The sequence below is a fragment of the Camelus dromedarius genome, chromosome 8 (genome assembly GCF_036321535.1).
Source record: "Camelus dromedarius isolate mCamDro1 chromosome 8, mCamDro1.pat, whole genome shotgun sequence".
Lineage (NCBI taxonomy): Eukaryota > Metazoa > Chordata > Mammalia > Artiodactyla > Camelidae > Camelus > Camelus dromedarius.
Window position 1 is genome coordinate 79,320,265 of NC_087443.1, and position 24,319 is coordinate 79,344,583.

The 24,319-nt window shown below is 44.4% G+C and overlaps 1 non-coding gene across 1 annotated transcript; it reads right to left on the reverse strand.

The window, feature by feature from the left end:
* Positions 1 to 15,973: 15,973 nt before the first annotated feature.
* Positions 15,974 to 16,052, reverse strand: TRNAA-CGC (transfer RNA alanine (anticodon CGC)). Its single transcript has one exon. It is a non-coding gene; the product is annotated as a tRNA-Ala (tRNA).
* Positions 16,053 to 24,319: the final 8,267 nt, after the last annotated feature.

Genomic DNA, 24,319 nt, shown 5'->3' on the forward strand with positions numbered 1-24,319 from the left:
GGACCTCGGGCTGCAGAACTGGCAGATGCACGATTTGGTCTGCTCTGTGCGCACCGGCACGTTTCCCCTCCTTTCCTCACGACACTAATTGTAAGGTTTAGCTCACTCTTGAACTGACTATAATCATTCATTAACAAACCAAATGAATATCACAGGGAAATTCTCCCAATTTAGGCTGGGCTAAGACGGACATGTCTGAGGTGAGTCAATTAACACCAGTGTTGCTTTTGCTTTTGCCCAGCTGTTCACGCATTTGTGGTACGCTTGGGAGATCACGGCTACATTTGCCGAATTTCCAATTCAGATTAAAGGATAATTTTACAGCCATTTAGAACAGATTTTTGCAGACAGCCCTTTGATCTTCTCAAGCCTTATACACTTGCAGGTTTGGCTGCCGTGTGGGAGAGAGGAGCAGGGCAGGTCTGTGGAAGAGTTAGAAGCAAACAATCTTTACATTAAGGCTGATCTCCTGGCTATGATTTGACTTCAGTGGGAGGAGACTTGTAAGAAGGTGCGCACGTCTTTTTACCATCCTCCTTCTATTTTGCTTTGTAAGTGACCCTGTCAGAGTCACTGGATATCAACCCTCTTTCTAGACTAAAAGGGGTGTGGGAGAGACGGAGAGCAGGTGAGTGGGAGGGGAGTCCAGTGGATCCCTGGATTTGGGAATCTCATCTCAGCATTCCCATTCATTTGGGCTATTTATGTCCTCTCTCTCAGCAACCAGTTCCTTATTTATAAGATGAGGGTCCCAGCATTCTTTCAAGGATTCCTGAGAAGCTTACCTGAGATCACATACACAGACAGAGCACAGGGTTTGGTATACCAGTTGTTCAATGAATGAAACTATTATTATCAGATGAACTGTCTTATCTATATTCTTGACAGCCACTGGTTCCACTTCTGAAAGAAGAGGACCGTTTCACGCAATACTGTTTACAGTTCCAGTTGGGACCCATCATACACATTCTTATTTGGCCAGCGTAACTACCCTGGAAAGGTAGGACGAGCAGGTAAAATAGAAGATCAGAGGAGTTAAATACCCTCCAAATGCTAAGCCCGCTGGTAAGTAGAGACGTAGAGCTGAGGCACTCAGTCATTCTGCTGCTTCGTGTAGGAATGATCTCACTGGGGTAATCTCTACAGGGTGGTCTGAATTGTCAGAAAGCTCTTCCCAACGCTGAGCTGGGATCAGCCACTTCTTGAAGTCCACTCCTTTCTTTGATCTGATGCCCCTTAAGAGCATTTGAAAGCAGCTACTCTGAGCCCCCAAGCCTTCCTGTGCTGTCACTCAGTGTCTTGATTACTTCCATTTCTGCATCAAATGTCACGCACCTTCCAGCACCAGCACCCGTGAGGACTTGAGTGTCCTGGATCGTTGGCCAAGGTCTCCGTCAAGGACATTTGGAAGCTTTTTCCTCTTTCCTGGCCATTGTGGGTTCGCAGGTCCTCGGATGGCCTTGCTGTAAGTTCTCTGTAACAGTTTTGGTTACAAGCATGATGCGTATTTAGTCATCTCTGCAAGCTCATGTGAGACTGAACGGTGTAAGGACAGGAGTAACCACTTGAAGACTGTTTAAGGCCCATCTGCTCCTGGCCACGCCATTCCTGCCCTTGGGGCCGGTTCTGTACCCCTGCTTATGTAAATCAACAGGGCGCACTTCATTCACGCGCAGTGGTCTTCATGGACTGAAAACTGCAAATCCAAGGCTGCCAGTTTCATCTTCTTAGAATTTGCTGTGCAGCCCTGGGCAGGTGACCCCAATCCTCCATCCGTATGGAGAGCTCTGCATCTTATAGGCAGCAGGGGAGGACAAGGGAACTTTGTGATAAGAGTTAGTAAAGATCATCCTAAATGCAATGCCGATGGGACCAATGTACCCTTGGAAATAAAACTCTGAACACAGAGTAACCCAGTTCTGATCCCAGGGAGAGTAAGACGACACAGAGTCCAGACTAGGAGGGACAATGCCAACTGACAAGTTGCTCAGGGAGGCTCAATGTTTCCTTCTGGGCTCAGGGGTCAGGGTGTCTGCTGGGTACAGGCACTGGCTTTGAGTACATCTGTGTGGGTTCAGGATCCAATTCCCAGATGGAGACGGTGCAGATGGTGCCAGTAGCACATATGGGTGGGAGGACTCAGTCCCTTGGAGAAGGAGTAAATCCTATCCCCAGATGGAGAGGTCAAGGCTGTGGATATTTTTGGTGCCTTTCAGTGGGAGGACAACGTTATTCCCAGACCTGATTGGCAATCCTCCCTGCATAACGCAACTTGAACGTTGGCAAGGATGCTGGCGTGTTTCTCACCTGATTGTGTTACAGAAATAAAACCTGGGACGCTCCGCGTGTCTGTGACGTATGACTCGGTGGTGCTGTCTGCAGGAAATGCGTGAGAAAAGGATTTGTTGGATAATTTTAGAGGAGAAAGCAAATACAACTGTCTTCTCCTCTTTGACAGGACGCAGGAAAGAGGAATATTTAAGCCATCGAGAATGCATCTTAGCCATACAGCTCAAGTCAACGGCTAAACTAGCCAGTGCAAGTACAGCCCCAGCCTATCAGGACCGCTGTCCGTTCGTAGAAACCTTAACAGAGGGGCTCGCAGTAGAAAAGATGCCGAATATCTTAAGCTTGCTTCATGCAACTTATGTAATCTCCTGGTGGTGGAAACTTACTCAGGATCTATCAAAAACTCTGATTCGCATTGTTTAGTTGGCATTTCAAGCATTTTAGTGAGAAGGACCTAAAATCTATCCTCTTAAACATTTGATAAAATGGATCAGAAGTAAAGTATGCATAATAGCACTTTATCTTTTCTTAGTGAGAACACTGCCACCAGCTGGTTAGGAAGTGGTTCTGACTGCCTTCTTTTACACTGAGTGAAATAAGCAAGTCATTTCACCTTCATTTGAAAAGAGATCACAATTTCTAGTTTACGGTAATTTTTCTTCTTCTCATAGAAATTAATAGCATCTCATAATGCCTGTCATTCTTCAATCTTTGGTAGAGTTAAAATGATCCGAAGAAGGTCTTTGCTTTCCCTCCCTGAGTGACAGTGCAAAGCATTTTCGAGGGCACTGGTGGTTAACGATGGGAATCGTTGAATTTCACTATTTCAGTCACAGAGGGCACTTCACCCAGTTCATGGGACAGCTGTCCTCACTCCCATAAAAATGAGGAGAGCCCAGGTTAGGAACCTGACCATCACAGCCGATGTCCTCTGGCAGCCTCCAAAACTCTCAGGGCTCGGAGGGTGGTCCTTCCTTCCCCACTGAAATGGGATCCAGCTTTATCTCTGAATTTGCACATGACATACCCCGAAGCAGTTATTTTGGCTTTAGAGCATCTTTAAGTGACCTGAGATTTCTTCAAGTATTAAGACACAGAGCAACGGAGAAAGAGTGAAACAAAACAAAACAGAACAAACAGCTACACCTGTCAAGCATGGAAAGAACTGAAGACCTAATGAACTTTTATAAAATCAGAGCCACCACCTCAGTACTTACACGCATTCATCCAGGTCAAATGTGACGCCCGGAGCAGGAGCTCATCGCTTTGTTCAGAAATGCTCCTTACCAAGAAGGGTTGGGAGGCGTCGAGGGAGCTCCCGTTTCACGGAGCACGTGCTAAACATGTCCTGTGTGCCAGGCACAGTCCAGGCGCTTCCTCAGGCTGGGCAGGGAGTGCTCCCACCGGGAGCCCCCACTGCAGCCAGGCTCATGTGAGCACTGGAGGCGGGGCAGGGGTCACGCGTGAGGCTGGGGTCCCGGGGGGCGTGTGGGCGGAGGCAGCCCCAGCGGCCACAGCATGGGGGCGGGTGACCTAAGCTCGCCCGTGTTGGAGAATCTCAGCCGTGGAGGTGGCCTTTGCTTTGTTTTCTTGAGGTTTACTTTGATTTTAGCTTCCTTCAGCTGGAAGAACAGAATCTGGGGTGTTTCTGACCACCCTAGTTCGGGAGGTTGTTGGTGGATGGGATCCAGGAAGTGCTGAATTAACCAAAGCTGAACAATGTGTTGTGTTTCCCCGGTTTATTCCATTACAAAGTCCCTTTTTACTGAGCTTGGAGCAGGACTTGTGCCCACGGAATGTACGCTGGGAGACTGGCAGTGCCAACTGTGTCTCCTCCATGGTCAGCTCATGACCACGTCCACACTCAGTCCAGCCGCAGCATCAGCACGATGGACCTGAAGGCAGGGGCCAGGTAATGAGGCCAGCATTTCTGGGAATCTGCTTTGAATGAGGCACCTCAACAACCTCGTGAGATACATGACCCCTTCTCATCTCTCAGCCTGTGGGGTCGGTGATGCCAGCCCCACTTTGAGGGTGGGAAACGGGCTCAGAAAAGATAAGTGACCTGCAGAAGCGCACAGAGTGGGCGAGCAAGAGGGCTGGTTGGTATTCAGACTCATGAGTTCCTGCTCCCTCCACACCATGTGGCCGGACAGAGGGACAAGGAGACGAGGCAGTGATCTCAGGGCTGTCTAGAACCTGTAGGTGAACTTGAGCTATTTGCCTGCCTTCTCTGAACCTCAGTCTTCTGATGTGTAAAATGCAAGGGCTGGACTAGAATGGTCGCGTGAGGACTTCAGCTGTTCTCCTGTTCCAAGGTTTCCTACAACAGTGATTGTGTGCGTGCGTGTGTGTGTGCACGCACCCTCATCTACGCACACAGGGCGCTCACTGCAGTAAGAGCTTAGTCTGGGACTGTGTGTAGGTGCCCCACCCCTACATCACAATCACATGAACTACATTTTCACACTGAAACTTAATTTCAGTTGTTTCAGTTGAACTCAGTCAGATAGAAGCGGGAGAGAGAGATGGATTCACTGGGGCCCCTTTCCTTCAACTAATGAGGAAAATATTAAGGATTTCCTGAATAACAAGATTCATTTCTCCAAAAAAAAAAAAAAAAGCAAGGGAGAAGAATCATTAAGAACTTAAAATAGGAGGATAAAAACTCTCAAAGGTCCCTCAGCACTGGCATTACGCTGTAATGTTATCTTTTAGCTACATGGTTTTCTAGAATTCTTTAGACTTAATGCTTAACTCAGTTGAGTTTACAGGCAAGAAAGTATTTTTGCAACATTGTTAACGATATTTCAGGGCAAGTGTCCCTTTCAGGATATTATAAATGCTTGAACTTCATGGTAGAGTTAATGTTAAACTAAGGGGCAGAGCAAACATTTTGACTTTCCCTCAGGGTTTCATAGTGATCCCCAGAAAAAAAATTTTTTTTAAAATTATATTCAAAGATTATCTCAAAAAAATAAAATGAGTCTTGTAATTTGTTAAAGGACAATTTGCTTGAAAAATTCTTTCTGAAATGCTGCCAAGCTTTTCCCTTCACACCCAATCTGCCTGACACTTTAGTGATATCAAGACCTAAAGGAACTGACGGTACTGGTTTTAGCAAGAGCTGGCGATCAATTGTTAAATGGTCCCAGCTCTTTCGCAGCATTCCAGGTCCTCTCTGCCACGGGCCCTGGTCCTCCCGGCGGAGTCTTCAGGATGCAGAAGGATGTGCTTGGCTTTCCTGGCTCTGCTCCTCTCGAGTCTAGACTGCTGGGGCTTCTCCTCTAGTGATCAAGTCCCTGAAGCAAATGCATCCCCAACACCTCCTTGAAGGCCAGTTTCCCCACATTAGATGCTCTCTGCCTCTGCGTCATCACCCCAGCATCTTGGCTTCTGGGGTCAAAGCTTGAGCAAATCAGAAGCAGCATCTTACTGTGCTTCAGATCTGCCAGTTTCTCCCCTCAACGCTGCCCAGGGCCCCTGCACTGCCCTCCCCTTCCATGGGATGCACCGGCGCTGTGCAAATGGGACTTGTCTGAAATCCAGGGCCCTTGTGCTGTCACTCAGTGACCCAGACTTGATCCCTGGGGACAGGATCCAGACCCCAGGGCTGCCTCTGGCTGGAAGATTTTGACAAAGAGCTCTTCATTTTTAAACATTTTCCACTTGGGCTTTTTACAGTTTCTCTCCTGTTTTGTGCTCACTCCCTCAAGCCATACGACTTCAAAAGAAAGTTTTTACCACTACTTGAAGTCATTCAGTTGGCACAAGAACAATAAGAGGTGGAAGCAAATTGTAAGGAGGCTCTTTCTGTGCACTGCCCACCCTCTCCCCAAGATGTACTGAGTGCCACTTTTGTGTCAGGGGCCACTTTGTATTGTTGGACATCTCAGACTTTCTCATTTTTAGCTTTATGAACCTTGTAGTGTTGAGTATATTTTTATGCATCTTTGTTAACAGCTTTAATTATTTTGTTAGGATAAACCTCTTCAAAGGTACCCTGTTGTATGAAAAAGGATTAAAACATCCTTTTGCCAAGTTTTTATTTGAAAAATTTCAAAACTACACACACACACACACACACACACACACACACAGTCTGTTCCCTAAACAATTGAAAACTTTGGAAAGTAACTTGGAGACTTCCTGATATCTCACTCACCCCTAAACACTTCAGCCTGCAGCGCCAAGGAAAAGACACTCCCCTACACAGTCATGCTGTCTCTTATGTCCAAGAAATTCACCATTTATGGAGTAATATTGACCTACATATAGGGCATCAATTTTTCCCCTCAGCTGTCCCAATAATGTCTTTATAGCTGTTTTTTTTTTTAATGTTGTTGTTTTGTCACTGTGCTGCTTTTTTTGAATCAGGATCCAGTGGAGGTCACACACTGCACTTGGTTATCATGTCTCTTCCCTTCCCCACCCCACAGATTTATTGTGGGAGAATTTACATTGAGTAGAAGTCGCTTTGTTTGGGTGTTTGGTTCTGTACATTTTGACAAATCTACACAGTAATGAAACTACCTTGGTGGTAGTTTCAAGATACGGGGTACTTTCATCATGCCACAAAGTTCCCTATAGCCCTTGGATAACCAGTCCCCTTCTCCTGGGGACTGGAAACTACTGATCTGATTTCTATTTCTAAGGTTTTGCCTTTTCCAGAATTCATATAAATGAAATAAAATAGTATGTAGGCTGTTGAGTTTGACTTCCTTCAATTAGCATCATGCCTTTGGGAGTCCCCCAATTCCTTGCATTTATCAGCAGTTTGTTCCTTTTTGCCACTAAGTAGCATTCCATCACATGGCTGGAACATAATTTGTTCATTCATTTACCAATTGATAGACATTTAAGTTATTTCCAATTTGGGAGGATGATGAATAAAGCTGCTATAACATTAGTGTGCAGGTTTTTGTGCACTTAATTTCTTTTAGGTAGATATATAGGCTTAGGATTGCTGGGTCTAAAATGAAATGTATGTTTAATCTTATAAAAGACTACCAAGTTGTTTTTCAAAGTGAAGTATCATTTCACATTCCCCTCAGTAGCACATGAGAGTTTCACTTGCTCTGTCTGTATCCTAGCCAGCACTGATGGTCTGTTTTGTATTCTTTATTTTTTTTTAAGCTGTTCTAAAAGGTATGCCTTGGATCTTGTCATTTTAACTGGCACGTTCCTCATGACTAATGATGTTGACCATCTTTTCATATTCTTATTTCCTATCCATCTATCTTCTTTGGTAAAGTGCCTGAGTATCTGGTCAAAACTTTTGCCCATGGGGATTCTTTCTTTTCTTAATAATTGAGTTTTGAGTATTCTTTATATAATCTGGGTACAACTACTTTATCAGTTATGTGTTTTACAAATATGTCTTTCCAGTCCATGGCTTGTCTTCTCATTTCCTTAATGGTATCTTTCAAAGAACAGTCCAAATATCTTTTTTTTCTTTTGTGAATCATGCTTTTGCTTGTATCCAGGAGATCTTTACCTGACTCAAGGTCATAAAGGTTTTTTTGTATGTTTTCTTCCTGTGGATTCATAATTTTAGGTTTTACATTTAGAACTACCCACCCTGAGTTACTTTCTGCGTATGGTATAATGTATAATTCATTGTTTATTGTTTCGCATGTAAATGTCCAGTTACTCCAGCATGGTTTTTGAAGAGTATTTTTTCTCCATTGAATTACTCTCCTTTATAAACAAAAGGATAAAAAGGACATGCAATTGCCAATCCTTCAGCACTAGAATTTAATGTTATATAACAACAAATGTATATAATTTTTATTCCGTCAACATACTTATCCTACTATTCTGATTTTTATAGATTAAAAGAAATTTAATCTATAAAATGTCATTTTTATGAACTATTAGACTTGAAGGAAAATTTTATATCCAAAAGGCCTCTTTTCCCTTTAACATACACCCGTGGGCATACCAGTTCCTCCCCTCTACCATGAGGGATAATTAAATGGAAAACACTTTAAATTTCTTTTGATTTTTTTTTCAGTTGGTATTTTTTCCCCTGGGAATTTCTTGCTGCCACTCAATCATAAGCAAATTCTGTATTCCAGTTCAGTGTTTATGAGTGCTTTAACATGAAAAATAATAGTTTAAATACATCAAAAAATGTTCTTCCTGCTTTGTTGTTTAACAGGTGAAATGCTGGTGCAGTAAGTATGCAAATTTCCCCAAACTGGACTGAACTGCAAAAAGTTGTCTCTGTATATCAGGTTCTATATCCGAGTCCTTTTTCCTTCAGACTTGTTAGCTCAGTGTCTCAAGAGTCCAGGCTGGCATAAATGCATGAGTACCAACGGCATCAGTGTTCTCATGCCTTTTCTATCACCATTGCTGGAGTTGTTCTAATGAGAGAAGCCCCTAGCGCTGTCCAAGGTACTGTGCAGGGCAGTGTCTAGGTTCCCACTGAGGGGGGACCTCAATACACTCATCTTCTGATTGGGGGCCAACTGTCTGTGCATATGGCAGACTGAAGGGGTCTCTGACCCTCTTGTGATTAGTCATTTCATATTTGTGAGTCCATCATATGGCCAAGGAAAGGAATAAAACAAGGAATGAGAGACACATCCTTCCTTCCTGGAGCTCAGGGCCTGGTGGAGAAGGTTGGCCATCACACCTGCTGCAACTCACACAACGGGGGGCTTGGGGTCTGAGCACATGGGGATGCACCCTGGTCAGTCCTTCACACAGTCATCACAACTATTTCTCAGAGAAGAAAGATGATTGATGATGTACTTTATTTTGCTGCAAATGCAGTAAATCTCATCACGTGTAAATGAGCCAACAGTCTCCAGTGATTAATCGTCTTCATGATCAATTGTCTTCATCCAGTTCCCAAGCTCATCTTCATTTCAACAATCTTGTCATCTGCAATAAATGTATTCCATTTTCCCTTGAAATTGTTGATTAAGAGTGTTAAACATCTGCTAAAATAAACCAGATCTGTGAGCTACTCTTTAGCATTTTGGTGAACAATGAATTCATTCCCCTTATCCAAATGATGTCTGTGTTTTTTCCTCCTTGAAGAAAAACAATTTGGCCATGAATAGGAAAACTCTGGTCAGTGCCTTCTTTCATCCAAGTCAGCTAATATTCATGGATCAGGACAAAAATTCAAGGCCACTTCTCATTTTATTAAAATTTGACCAAAAAAAAGCAAACAACAAATTTCTGTCTATTTTGTTCAAGAGATTGGTTTTAACTACTCCATTGAATGCGGCATTGGTTAAGAATACTTCCAGCTGCAAATAGCACTCTGCAAATAATGACTAGCAACAGTTTAGCTTGGAATTTATTTCACCCACAACACAAGAATTTAGGAGATGGCCATCAAGGGCTGGTACAGGTGCCTCCAGGATCTAGTCTTTTCCACATTTTCATGTCTGCCCTGCACTGCCTTTATGGTGGTCCCCTCATCATTGTTCTTGTCATCTTCTGTCACAAGGTGTCCCTGCAGGCTGGCATCAACCAGAAAGAAAAAAGGACAGAAGAGAGATGAAGTATTACCTTAGCCACTGGTAGCTGCAAGGGAGGCTGGAAGTGTGCATATTTTAGCTGGGCACCTTGTGCCTGGGACACAATCAAGGTCCCATTAATGCAGAAAAGGAGGGGAACAGATATTGGCTAGGCAACCAAGAGAGACACAGAAATCAAGAGATAGGCTATTTGAGGGGTGCTATGCTTAATAAAGTGTGCAGTGGAGCTCAGTAGATGTACTAGCAATGCTCACGTCCTCTGATTCTGTACCGTGGCCATGCACACCTGCTTTCACTGCAGTAGGCAGTGACAGCTCTCTTTGTTGGAGGCTGCCTCATGCTCACTTCTTAAGAAAACACTTTCACAGACATCATCTCAGGGGATGATTCTCAGGAACCCAAACTAAAACATCAACTGTCATCATTTTAGCCCAATCAGTGCATCCAAATGTACATTTTCCCTCCAGTCAATCTTGCAATTACTAAAAAAAAAAAAAAAAAAAAAAAAACCACCTGTTATTGAAAATTTCTGTGCCACACCTAGCCACCAGGTGCTTTGCAGCATGGTCAGTGTTTATAGGTTTCATCATCATAAGCACTGTGAACACTGCTTGATGTAACAGGATCCACCAACTGCAAGGGAAAGGACTGGGATACACTCAGTCTCTTATGCATTCATGTGAGCAGAGGGTGACTTTCAATCAGAATCAGATGCGTTCTTATCACACCATTTGAGAAGGGTATGTATCCAGCAAGGCTGCTTGTATTCGGTTCCAAACTAGAATCAATCACACTGACAGGGAAGGGCTTCACTGCTTTTCTCCTGTAATGTGAATTTCATTGTTCAAGGGATTTCTGAAACCAAGCTTGAGGGAAGAGTCAGACAACTGCTTAGCTGAAGTTTTATTTCTTGCACTTTTCATTCATTGTTTGTAGTCAAAAGACTACCCTTTTCCAGACACAAGAATATTCTTAGATTTCCTTTAAACCTTGCAGATTTGTGTTCAGATATCCCATATGGTCTTGGTTTGGTACAACTTATCGTTCAGTTTTGTTGCACCAGAGATGGTAAGACTTAAGCGTATTTGCTTTGCCACAATTATAAAATTCACCTTTGAAGTAACTTTCTAAGAACATCCATGCCTTCTTGATTGGCTGATCCTTCTGACTTCTGATGTGTTGGTGGAGTTTGAAGCACCTTCCGTTGCATCAAGTTCAATGTCTGAAGCTTCAGAGACAGAGGTATGTCTGTCTTAAACCTCAGTCCCTCCGGAAAGCTCTGAATGCCTTCATTGCTTGGCATATTTTCACTTGTCTCAAACTTAGACTTCTACCTTCCCTTTTTTGAAGCTACATGTTTCAAGTTCCCAATCTAAAATATAATTCTTAAATTATAATGCTTTAACAGGGCAAACAAAGAATGGCATTGACCAGCAAGAGCCAAATTTGCAACCTTTTTGTCACGAGAATTCACTGCAGCTGGAACCAGGCAGAGTTGCATTTTGATAAACAAAACATTTGAGCCAACGCAAGAATGGCAGGAAGTTAAACCAGCTTGTGTGGGCCAGTTTTATTTTCTGTAATCGAACATTGGCTCAGGAAGTGACACATTCTCTTGAAAAATGGCTTCCAGTTCAAGATTTTGCACCGAGGACAAGTTTTTACTTCCTCCAAGTAAACTCCCAATGACAGTTTTTTTTTTTTTAAAGCACAGAAGAAAATCAATTTGTTAAAAAAAAATTATTACACCTTAAAATGGCAAATGAAGAATGACAGGAACTCATAAAACCCTCCACTTTTTAGTGCGTTTGTGCCATCAGGGAACTCTCTGTGGCTGAGCCTTAGCTGAGCTGTGTTTTTTTTTTGGTAAACAAAGGGTTTATGGGGCACAACTTCCTCAAGGAGGTGAACTGATGGGCAGGACCCAAGGGCAGTCTTTGAATTCAACACCAGCTCGTCTGGTGACAATCTCATCGCTCCCTAAGCCTCAGCCCCCAGTTGAAGGTGAGCCCTGGGCCACACACACTTACCTCCCTTGGGAGGAAATGCACTGAGCTCCCAGGAAAGGACTACAGGCAGGGGTATGCTCTTAAGAAATACTCAGTGGGTCAAAGACAGTTGAGCATCTGGGTGACCCAAGCCAGGGGGCTCCCACTTTAGAACACGCATCCAGGGGGCTGGGGTCAAGCAGCTACATGATGTCTCAGTGGACCGACCTAGCTCACTGGTGGAAGTTACTGGAGTAAGAGTAGGAGCCAGGGTGCCAATGTGAGGGGCACAGTTGAGCACCCTCTGTGCATGCAGTTGACCCCATCTCCCCCACGAGCCATGCCATGTATCCCCCAACACAAGACTAAGACTCTGCCTTAACAAAACTGAATCACCAGTGGAGGAGAAGCCTGGCTTTCAACACTTGTTGAGCACCTACTGAACGTCAAGCACGCACGAAGCCCCGGCAGACTGGGGAAGCTGATTCTGACAGCTCCTGCTTTTCCCCTTGCAGCTCTCCTGGAGGCCCTTCCAGAGCCCCTTGCAGAGCAGGTGGGGCAGATTTAGCAACAAGGAGCCCCCCTTCCCCAAGCCCCGCCACCCTCCTGGACTCGGCTCAGTAAGTCACTGGTACGCAGTGACAGCTTCTCCAAACACCGTCTATTTCTAACATGAACCAATTGGGCCATCTGTTGAGTGCCCTGTTAACTACTGTCAACGTGCCAAGAAGCTCTCTGTCCAAATTTATATGCCGCAAAGGGGTACTGGGCCATGCCAATCAGCAAAGAGCTCAGAAAACTCAACTCACTTTAGAAAGCCGAAGGACTCTTGAAAAAGAACTCTGTGCTCTGCGCATCTGTTTTAGGGGGACTTAAAACATCCCATGACATGAATAATGATTAATCAGGAACTTACAATTAATTACACCTTTAGAATCCACTTTGATTAATTTCTCACATTTGGAGCTGCTCACGTTCCAGTGTGTTGGTCTGTTCCCTGAGCTCACTGGGGCTCACTGGAGTAGTCGGTGTGATTCCCACCCACGGAGACTCAGCTCCCAGCCAACCTGGTCTCAGAGGGCCTCTGAAATGAGTGGGGGTGACTTGGGGCAAATCCAGATTGAAAAAAGAGCTATGTTCGTTTTAGTGACATCGTTTTACCTGGAGACTTAGTAAAATTCCCATTGCTGAAACTACAAATACAAAATACAGATGCAGAAACTTGGTTGCCCATACCCGCCCTGGCCCAGTTCCCAAGGAAACCCCGACCCCCTGACCAATGCCTTAACCTCCCTTCCTGAAGCTGGTTTCAGGATGAGCTGTGGCTTGTTCTTTTTTCCACCCTCCAGGGTACTTAGCATCCTGAGGGCTGGCAGGGTTCTAAACGGCCCAAGGAATGAATGCTAGAAAAGGGAAGGGTTTTGTTGTTGTTGTTTGGGTTGTTTTGTGTGTTACTTTCCTTAATGAAGGAGAAAGTCTAGTGCGTTTGGGGTCCATGTATTTATGGAATGATCCCGGGGGGGGGGGGCGAGGAGAGCTGGTGATTGGAAGAGAGAGGATGATCTCACTGGAGCTCCATCTTGAGTTGGGTGAGGGAGGGTCGGCAGTGCACACGTGGAAGGTCAGCTTCAGATGAGGATACAGGTGGGTCCTCTGCGGTAACAAGAAGGAGGGCCCAGTGAATGGTGCCCCCAACAGAAACCATTCAAATGTGGAATTTAAGCCACAGCACAGAGGCTGGCTCTCCTGTGGTCTTGGGGACCGCCACACAGCTTCCTGATCACCCGCTACCAGTGTGTGTTTGTCATCCTAACTTCCACCTTGTGGGGGCTAACAAGGTGCAAAGACTCTCCAATATTTGATTTGAAAGCATATACGGAGGCCGAGTTGCAGTAACTTGAACACAACTTTGCTTTTTTTTTTTTTATTTTTAATGAGTAAAAGTTCTAATTAGGGTAAATTTACAAAAACTGCTAGGAACATTAAGGGTGACTGAAATTGGGTGTTTTTCAATAAGTGATGGGAAGGATGGAGTCGTCACCCCCAGGGTGGGGAAGACGATGGGGAAAGCACGTTTGGAAGGAAGGGGAAGACCGGGAATTCCGTTGGGGGAAAATTCAGAAAATGTGAAGTAAAAACTCTCACATTAAAGGAAAAGCCAAACAACTCAAAATAAATATAGGGAAAGAATTCCAAGGGGCAATTAATTGATAAAGAAATAAAAATGAGCAACATACCGATGAAAAAAAGTTCCCTCATACTCAGGAAAATATGCATAAAGTATTAATAGGCATCCATTTCTTTTCCAAGCAGATTGGCCAAAATGACGCTATCAAGGGCTCGTGAAGCTGCGGTGAACTGGGAAACCTCATGGACTGTTAAGGAACCTTTAATTGGTAGAGATCCAGGAAATGCTTTGGAAGCTAGTCAATAAATATTGCAACATTTCATGGGATACATTGTCTTCGCGCTGATTTGGGTGTTCAGGTTTTACTGAACTCTGGTGAGATAACATTTTGAGAAAGAAGATTTTCTTTCAATTGGTTTCTCTGTTAGCTGGGGGCTCTTTCTAGACTAGAAGGTTAAGCACCAATGCTTTCTTCCCTTTACCAAATGTGATTCCACAGAATAAGCCATTGAGATGTCAGAGAAATTCTATGGCACGGAAAGTGCTGGGGTTAATACTGGGTATTGCAGTCCCGAAATGACAGGTTCTTGCGCTCCGCACAGTTGGTCGAGAGGGCTTGGCAAGTGGGTGCGGAGGCAAGTGAAGGTTAGAGGTTGAGTCTGGAAGAAATCATTTCTTATTGGCACCACTGCTGCTAATTTAGGACAAGAGGATTGGTGAGTGGCTAACGATTCCTGAGCACAGACAGCCCCTCCCAGATACAATGTCAGAAAAGAATCTAAATTACCCAGTTCCACATAAACCATATTTACGAGACACGTTTCTAATTCTTCTAATGGGGACGTGGCTCTGTTAGTCTTAAAAAGCCCAGAGTGTGCAGGCAGTCCCTCACTAAGACGGCAGGGTCTGTGGGCGCAGGGCCAGAGCCATTGCATTTCTGAATCTCCACCCCGGCCACAGTATGTGGCATAGAGAAACCACACAAAGGCAGGGAGAGGCTGCTCGACGAATGTCTGATAAATAAGTGAATAGATGAATGGATGGATGGACAAGGTGGGTGGGAGGATGGACAAAAAAGATACCAATACTAAATGGAACTGAGTTTGCACCGCACAGCAAAGCTGGTTCTAAATAGCCCAGGGGAAAACCTGGCTCCAAAGAAGCCTTGGGGGTCACGGGCCGAGGAACGGACCTAGACAAGAAACTAGCTGAAGGAAGGCACTCTCAGAACCATCTCTGCTGGAAAAGCTCAAGGTTTGTCCGTTTGTTTGTTTTCCTTGCATTGGCAGCATTTCTATGAACTGGTTCTTTCCTGACTCCGCAGACTGAATTCTGAAGCTATGCTTTCTTATTTCTAAATAACTGGATAAAACAAAACAAAAAAAGTTTGCTTTGCCTTCTCAGATTCCTAGCGTATTTTCAGAAAAATGCTAGCAAAGGCTTTTATTTTAATTCTTATGATTTTGTAAAGGAAAGCAAGCTGAATTGGTAGGTTATTTTGAAGCAAGTGATGTTTCTTTCTTGGCCTTTTTAGTTGGCTGATGTGTCTCGTATGTTAGCTACACGTGGCAGTGTTGGTCTACGGGAAAGGCGTTGTGCCGCACGAGGCACGTGGCCTTCACTCGCTGTCTAAGTTGATAGCATAGGACCCAAGTGAGGGGTGATTCCGGGATCCATCTCTCGTCTCCAAGATTTATACCTCTGCACCTTCAGTGGAATTGGTGGAGCAAAACCTCTCAAAAGTTTGCAAAATCAAATCTTTATACTGTTAGTGTGCATATCAAGAAACAAGTTAAATCCGGGGCCTCAGTTCCTTCCCTCCTCTGACAAAAAGAAAGGTTTTGCAAAAGAAAAATTTAATTAGTATTAAAGTATTTTTTATTAGTATTAAAGGCAAAATAAGATAATCTTCTCGTAGGCTGTCTCCGGCCTTGGAAATTGGTCCTTCCATCCTTCATTCCTTCTTTTTTTTTAAACACTGTACAAGGGTTTCCTTTTCTCCGCACCCTCTCCAGCGTTTATCATTTATGGAATTTTTGATTTTTATTTATCTATTTTTTATTTAATGGAGGTACTGGGGATTGAACCCAGGACCCTGTGCCTGCGAAGCACACACTCTACCACTGAGCTACCCCCACTACCCCCGGAAATTGTTTCTTTGATAAAGAAACATGAAACCAGCTCGAAAAAGTCTGATTAAAGAGAAACACGGACCAACTCAATGCTTTGCAAAAGGTGGGTGTTAAGTAAACCCTTGTTGGTTAGAATTGAAAATACTTTCTTAGGAATCTTTTTTTTAAATTGAAGTATAGTTGTTGGGGACCCCTTAAGAAAATGATTTTTAAAACAAAATTTTAGCAAGTTTGTGCTTATATAAAATGGGATAAACATGGGTCATGGATTGGAGGCCAGCAGAGAGCAGAGGAGGTGAAGGTATAAAACCACTGGCCGCCATGCGGCACTGGCCATGCCTGCGGATATTCTAGGTTGTCACAGCCTGGCTCTGGAAAGCGCTCCTGACATCCAGCAGGTAGAGACCAGAGGTGCCCTAAACACCCCATCATGCACAGGGCAGCCCCACAGTGAGGAACCATCCAGGTCAAAATGTCAGCAGTTCAAGGCTGGGAATGTCTGGCTTCAGTGTTTTCAGGGGAGCTGAAGGGGGGACTGGGAAGCAGGCTTCTGCGGCCAATGATGGAGAGAGGGGCTTCCCATCTCCCCGCTCCGGATGGGGAGGGCAAGACAGCTGGTAATCTCCAGGGAGTGCAGCCACCACATGTTATTAATGATCAGCTCATGTTTTAATGTACGTTTTTGGTCCCCACCCCAAAGGCGACACCATATGTAATTTAAAAATTTATCTATGACAAATTATGCTTTTTTTTAAAAAAAAGTAAGAGAATGTAAAGAGCATGCTTCTCTTTTTAAATGGGAAAAAGCCTGACATGTTTATAAATAACATTCAAGATTATGCTAATTAATTTGAATAAAATCATAAATAGGACTCTGATCAGAAAGCAAACATTCTACAGATGAAACACATTTTTAAGTAAGATACTTACAAAAACCCATGACCTGATTATAACCCATAAGGGGTTTCAAGAGACTGAATATTCTTGAGAACGGGTGCGGTGAGGGAAAACTGGTGGGGGCCGCAACTCGCCAGGGGGTCTGCAGGTAGCAGGTCTTCTCCAGTCCAGCCCATGCCTCCATTCCACTCCTTTTGCTCTGCATCACCTGCGACCATCCCCACCCCAGGCTGCTCATCAAAACACAGACGTGCCATTTACTTATTAAAGGTGTCGTGTATCTAATAACCCAGCGCATTCCCGGTGTAGATGCTCTTCGAAAACAACTTTGTGAAAGGTAAGATGCTTATCATTCCACCCAGGTTAAGAAGGCACATTGCTTATCGATCTCTTTACTAAGTAGAGTGAACTCACTTCACTTTATATACCCTTCTGCGAGCCTTTCTGTGTACTGAGTTGTGTTTTTATTATGCCAGATAAATAATGAAAGCCACTGCCTCAGGACCGCTGCTCACTGACACTGCTAACGTATGACGCTTCCAATCGTGCGAGGGGAAATACTCCAAAATTCATAAACTGCTGCCAACGTGGGATCTCCTTAGTGGTGACAGATGAGTCCAACCTCTGTTCATTACTCTCTCATCGTTTCATAGGCGGCAAAGTCCTGTTGATGCAGGACTTGCAAAATACTGTCGTGTGTGCTTTTGTTTATCACTCATCACTAACAAGTTTTAAAATTTCAAAGGCTCTCCTTTCTCTTGCTGCCATGCTGAAAGTGAATTTTCTAAATGAAAACTTATCTCACAGCTGGTTTTAAATATACATAAACAGTTAAAAAGAGTTATTGTCACTCTCTGTGTGTGTGTGTGTGTGTGTTTGTGTGTGTGATTTTTAGCCACAGGACTGGGGAGCTCTGAGATCTTTGGTCAAGGTAACGTGGGACTTTCTCATCACACCCACTACAAGACTTGTGTCGGCGAGAAGCATAGGCAAGCTTACATTCCTGTAGACCACGCTGAGCAACAGCATCAGGAGAAGAAGCTTTTGTCCCAATAATTATTCTGGAATTAGAATGCTTACATATTTTCTTAAGGAATCCTTTTTGCCTCTAGTTGAAGAGCCTATGTTATCAGTAAAGGGAAGACTGAGTGACATTATAGAGACCGAAGGATAATAGTGAAATGAATGGAAAAGAATTAAAAACAAAACATTTCTACATGAAGTTCTGCTGGTACCCAGACCATCTTGCACTGGACAGAGCAGCTCTTAGGGGCATGTGGTTTCTGGCCCTAGGAACCTGCCGCCAGCTGGCTGACCTGGGGCAAGGCACTCCATCTCTACAAGCCACACTTTCCTCATTTATCAAAGGAGGATTTTCGGGTCCAGCTAAGGGGCTGCAGTAAGGTTTAAGTGAAATCACTTAGAGTGGAGCCAGTCCTATAGCAAGCATTCAATAAATGGTAGTTACTTCTATGGATTAAAAACACTCAAGCAATCAGAGTGTCCAGGTTCCAGGAAGCAAAGTTACAAAGAGGTTTCCTGGGCCTCACTTGTAAGCCAAGACCAGAAACAGGCTCCGAGGATACCAACTTGATACTGTTTTCCATGGAAAGTCTTGAGATGTACGTGTGATTAAGTGACCCACACCAGTCTTTGTATTTCCCTAACCTACTGGTACGAATGTTTCCTCTTTACAAAGGGATAAATTTCCCTGACTCAGATACAATTTTTATACAAAGAAAAATGGGAAAGACGAGGATGGAGAGAACCTGGACACAAGGACATGTTCTGTTTCAATGGGAGTCGGGAAGTAGGCTCTTGTCGGTCACTCAGTTGTGTGGTTGGAGAAACCCGTTGTGTAAACACTGCTTTGAAACTGCTTTTAGGTTCAAAGTAAGTTTCAAATAATTCAGAGGTAGGATATTTAAAAAATAATGGCATAATTCCTTTAAGAAATTGAGCTGGTGAAACTGGAGTGGGGCTTAGCAAAGACAGTGTGGTGACGCTGAACGAGGAGGAAGTTCCGGTGTGAATCTCAGCATGGAAGGTGTTTACCCAACAACCACCCCTTTTGGAAGGAATGACCAAAGGTCCTCTGAGGACCTTCTGTCGCCAGTCTTACCTGCTCTGTTCTTTCATCAGTTTCTGTGTTTGAGCTGAAAAGAAGGGAAACTGCAGAATTTGGTAATCTTGAGGTATTTGGAAGTTTCAAGGAGACAGTCCCAGAGAAGGGTACTTTATACTGAAGTGTTTATGATGCCAAACAAAGCATGTTTACTGGAGAGGAGACACAGCAGCAATCCCTAGAGCTGCAGGGGGCAGAACAGGACTTCGGTTATCCCACGTGAACAAGGAAGAAAATGAAGGTGTAGGTCACCGTGCGAGAAACCAAAGGCAAATTAAGTGATAGCAGGCAGCATCTGGAGAAGATCTGAGAGGACCTAACTGACACATCACCGTCCTGAGCTCTTCATGCTGCCCCTTCCAGCACGTCCTTGTTCACGACCAGCAAATACACTGAGCCAGGTAAATGTTTAGATGCAGGGGGCACATTTTCTTTACTTGCTTGGTGTGCTTCGTGCATGCTGCTTCTGCCCATAACTGTGCTTACTGTCCCTCACCCACTCAGCCTGATTTCTTTCTCTCTGCTTGACCATATGGGTGGGCGTGGGACCCCATGTGGGACCCCGTGGGCCTAACCAATCCAGGTTTCCAAGTGCCAACAAAGTGATGCGTCCAGGGATGAGCACGTGGCCAAGTCAGGCCAACCAGAGTTCCGCCATGGGCAATTGGGTAAGGACTCGGAGAGGTGGGTGGGGAGAAGTTGGCAGCGCAGGAGTGGGACCATAGCTGCAGAATCTATGTCCCCATCACCTGGAGGAGCCTAGAGATGAGGACGACATAGGGACAGAGGACCTAAGGAATGATGCACAGAATCGAAAATCCTTAATCGAAAATCCAAAATCGAAAATAAGGGCCTTATTTGAACTCAAGGCTCAGTGGTGTCTAAGCCCTTCCTTCCTGCCCTATCCTTCCCAGTTTTGTTGGCCAATTTACCCTGTTTTGTGCTTAAGCTGATTTGAATTGGAACTTCTGATTATCATGAACTGTAATTTTAGTAGTTATGTTGGTGATGCTACAGCCTATTTCTGCCTTTCTAAGTGGGGTCTCTCCAGTAATTCCATACATTTATTAACCAAGAGCTCTGTTTGCTTATGAAACCATACATCAGAATGATGGATGGAGACACTGTCCCTCAAGGACTGACCTCAAACACTGAAACTGATTGTGTTATGGCATGAACTAGGTCATGTGGATTTCCACTTTTAAAAACACAAAAATAAGAAATATTAAGTAGTTTAATATATTGAATTGAATTCCTCTTTGATGATTTAGAACACACATCAGGACCCACTCCATGAATGTTTTTAAAGAAGGCCAAGGGTGCATCTCTCCTAGACAGAGAGGCAACGGAAGGGCAAGCCAGAGTCACTGTACTGGGCTGGGAGAGTAAGGTATAAACCAGAAGTAGTGAGGACCACCATGTGGCTCCAACAGGAATGATTCCCAAAGCAGGAATATCCACAGGCAGAGGTCCATGCAGGTGCAGGGACCAGTGATTGACTGGAGGAGGAACTGAGCTGCTGCCTGAAGAGGTGAGCAGGTAGGTGCATGATGGACTGATGGACAGTTGGGGGAAGGACACAGTAGGAGGAAGGGGAAAGGGCAGGAGGAAAAAGACATGGATACCAAAGTGATCATGTTACGTTCCCAGCCCAGGGAGGAGCGCTGGCCACATGGACCTTTTGTGCTGGGAAAAGTTGGAGTTAAGTTTGGGAAACACAGGAGATGAGGAGGCAGATTACTTTGCATATGTGTGTGGATGGCACTTACTGCTTACAGTGTGCTGTTCCAACAGATGGCTTTTAATCTGCAATCCACAAATGAGCAGGGTGAGGCCCTGTCCAGGGTGCTGACAGTGCAAAGGAAGAGGTGGGTTTCAGAGACTTTCCAAGAAAAAAATGTTAGAAGTGGATGGCTGACTGCATGGGAGATAAAGAAAAAAGGAAGGAGGCTGAAAAGAACTCACATTGGAGCTAGAATGATGTACAATGACTGAGGAAGCATCACCAGGGTCAGGTATGATTACTGGAATCTGGGTACTGAGTGATGCACCACTAAGGTGTACCATTTGACTCAGCAGTGTCTCAACTGATCATCAGATTATTCTGAGCCCTACCCCCTACAAGTTGGAGAAATTATTTATTCATCATAAAATGGTACATTAATTCTCCTTCCTTCTCTTTTAAAGGAACACTATGCACCCTAGTGTCTATACTTGCGGCACACTGTGCCCTGTACACAGACTACACACTGTAGTGTGCTACATACTACATCATCGGGTTAGCTAATATCCCAGGAATACCTGACCTCTCTTTTTGCATCTATTTTTGCTATTTTCTCGCTTCTTGCACTGCAGCGGGCGAAAGCACAGCCTCAATACCAGAGTACTCAAAGCTGAAGCGTAAAGAAGGTCTCTGATTCAGTGTCACCTGGCTCTCTTAATTCCTCCTTTCTGCATTGTCCTTAAATTCAATGACTGGAAAATTTCCTATTGCGTCCTCCTGCAGTGTAAACTTAGGCTCGTCAATGAGCTGCGTCTGACTTCCCCCATCACCAGTCCTGCCTGCAGATTTGCTCAGCCTTTTTTATGATAACATTTTCCTTTCTTTCCAGAAGAGGTCTGTTCTTGCTCTATTTCTATGAACTGAATTCCATTAACTCATTCTTTCCTGTTCTTTAATATCAGTGCTGATGAAAAGGAAGGACTTTATATTGCATGGGATGATAGCAGAATAGAGAACAGGTATTTCTTTCCATAGTTGTTGACCTCACTCATTCTCTTCCTCCCCGCCCCTTCGCCCACCTCCCCTCTCCACCCGTCTGTCCGCCTCTCTTCTTCTGTCTTTCCTCCTATAGCTACGTTGGACCTCATGAGATGCAAACTGGAAAGAGCACATTAAAAGGTCTCTTAATCAACTTCCAGGAACCGACCGCTGGACTAACTAGCTTCTCCAGTCCCTCTGCCGAGCATGGAGCGTGACACCCGTGGCAGAGTCAGGTTTGGTAGGGCATGAAGCTTACACAATTTAGCGGTGCTTCTTTAAGAAGACTGCAGAATGATAAACTCATAAATACGCACAAAAATAAATGTTTATTTAAAATGATAAATCATAGCAAATTACAAATTTTAAAAAGCCTGAAAAAAATCCACAAACGTTAATTACAAGATCCCGAAAAGAAAGATTTTCCTTTGTATTTGGCTGCATCCTCTGATTATTTTTTCATACAAAAGCAATCTGGCCATCATTTTCTAAAAAGCAATGCTGTCCAATAGGAATAGAATGCAAACCCCAAATGTGTGACATTTATGATTTTCAATTTGGTAGTGGTCACACTTAAAAATGTAAAAGATTAAAAAAAGGAAGAAATGAATGTCATTTTAATTATATGTCTCATTTATCCCAATATAGCCAAAATTTGATGATAACATATCACTAATAAATGTATTAAGGGTGTACTTTACATTTTTTCCCTATTAAGTCTTCAAGACCCGGTGTGTGTCTTGCACATACATCCCTTGTCCGTCACACTAGCCACATCCCAAGGGCTCTGTGGCCTCATGTAGCCAGCTGCTGCCAGATGGGACTGAGTGGCTCTCTCACGACTAGAAAGACCACTGAGTCTCTCCTCTGTCCTAGTGGGCCAACATTTACTTTCTGTTATTGATAATTTAGAAAGTGTGTTTTTAAGCTTCCCAAACTCAGTTATCAGTAATGTTATGAACTGTTTAGACTTCTTGTCAAGTTTAGAAAAATTTCTATCAAATCTCTCCTACATGAGCTGTAAAGTTTCCGGTCGTTTCAAGTTTTCTTCTGCAGGGATTAATCTTAACTACTCTTTGAAATGAGGACCCTCACTAGTCAGTTTGCCATCAGGACTTACATTGTAGGAAATAGCTTATTGGCTTCTCTTATTTTGAAGTCAGAATTTCACGACGAATCAGCAAGAAATTGAAAAAGAACCTGTATAAATGTGCTTGGGCAGGTCCCTTTAATGGATGGTGTGCAGCAAAGTGGAGAGGGTGCACTGGATAAGACTGGATAAGTGGGTGAGAGTCAAGGAGGGGACTGGGAAAGCGCTCTGCTGCCGGTGAGAGGCCTGGAGCAGCCCCCTGCCTTTGGGGCCAGTTTCAAGTCCTGTATGTGAATCTCTACCTTGGAGACAATCCTCCACAATCTCTAATATTTCTGCACATCTTCTCAGTGGAGTGACCGATGGCTTTTTCCCAGGGCTGTCTTTCCAAGGACGTTTGCACAGCAAGTGACCTTCAAAAACAGAGAGAGTGTCTCCTGGCAAAGGGCAGATTTGTGTCCTCGCCAGGATAATCAAATGTCTCCCCGTGGAGATAAAGTTTGGGCAAGTTTGCTGGTGGCCCTTTACAACATTCTGGGTTCTCCTAGACTCTGGAATCCACAGACACACTGTGTGGACAGCACCTATCAGGGCCACTCCATGTCACCCCTGTGGGACTTGGGGGAGGAGGGGGGCTGATGTGAACATGGGGTGCATGCTGCCTGGTCTGATGTGGATGCCAGAGTCCTCGGTCCCTGGCTCAGCGCATCGTGTCTCTGTGCCAGCACCTGTAAAACACGCAGGCTCACTTGTCAGTGTGCAGGTGGGGCGAGAGTCTAGACCTTTCTCAATCCCCGACACTTCGGTAGCATATGAAGGGCCACTCAGGGCAGGGTTAAGACCATTAGAATTCAAGACCTCTGAACCTGGGTATGGATCCAACTCTGTTTTCCTGGCTTGAAACTGGCTGTGATAACTTTATCCATGAAAGGAGCTGAAGATCACATCTCCCACGAAACCTAAACAAAACACATCCTCAATCAGCTTCCTGGAGCCAACCCCAAATATTGCTTGTAGGCATTGCACGCCACCCCCAGGAAGGAGAACCTGCAGCAGAAATCGGCAGGCGGTAGTCTAGGCTGATCAGAGTTTCCATATTTTGCTTTGGTCGGTTTCACAACAACCATGAGAGCACACCCATTCCTCGGTCCCTCCCATGGCCTGGACAGGTTCCTTGCACATGAGATCGATTCTTCGTCTATGGATGGCCGTGGCCCCTGAACCCTCACCCCCAGGGAGATGCTCCACGCACTTGCCTGCTCCACCTGCTGAGTTTCCTGCTCACACGGAGTCAGTTGTGTCTGTTCTCAAATCTGTTCTTGCCTGTTGTCCTTGAAGTGTTTTGAAATATAAATGCAGAAATAGTTGCACTTCTTATGAAAACCGAGTTGAATGCTTTGGGAAGGA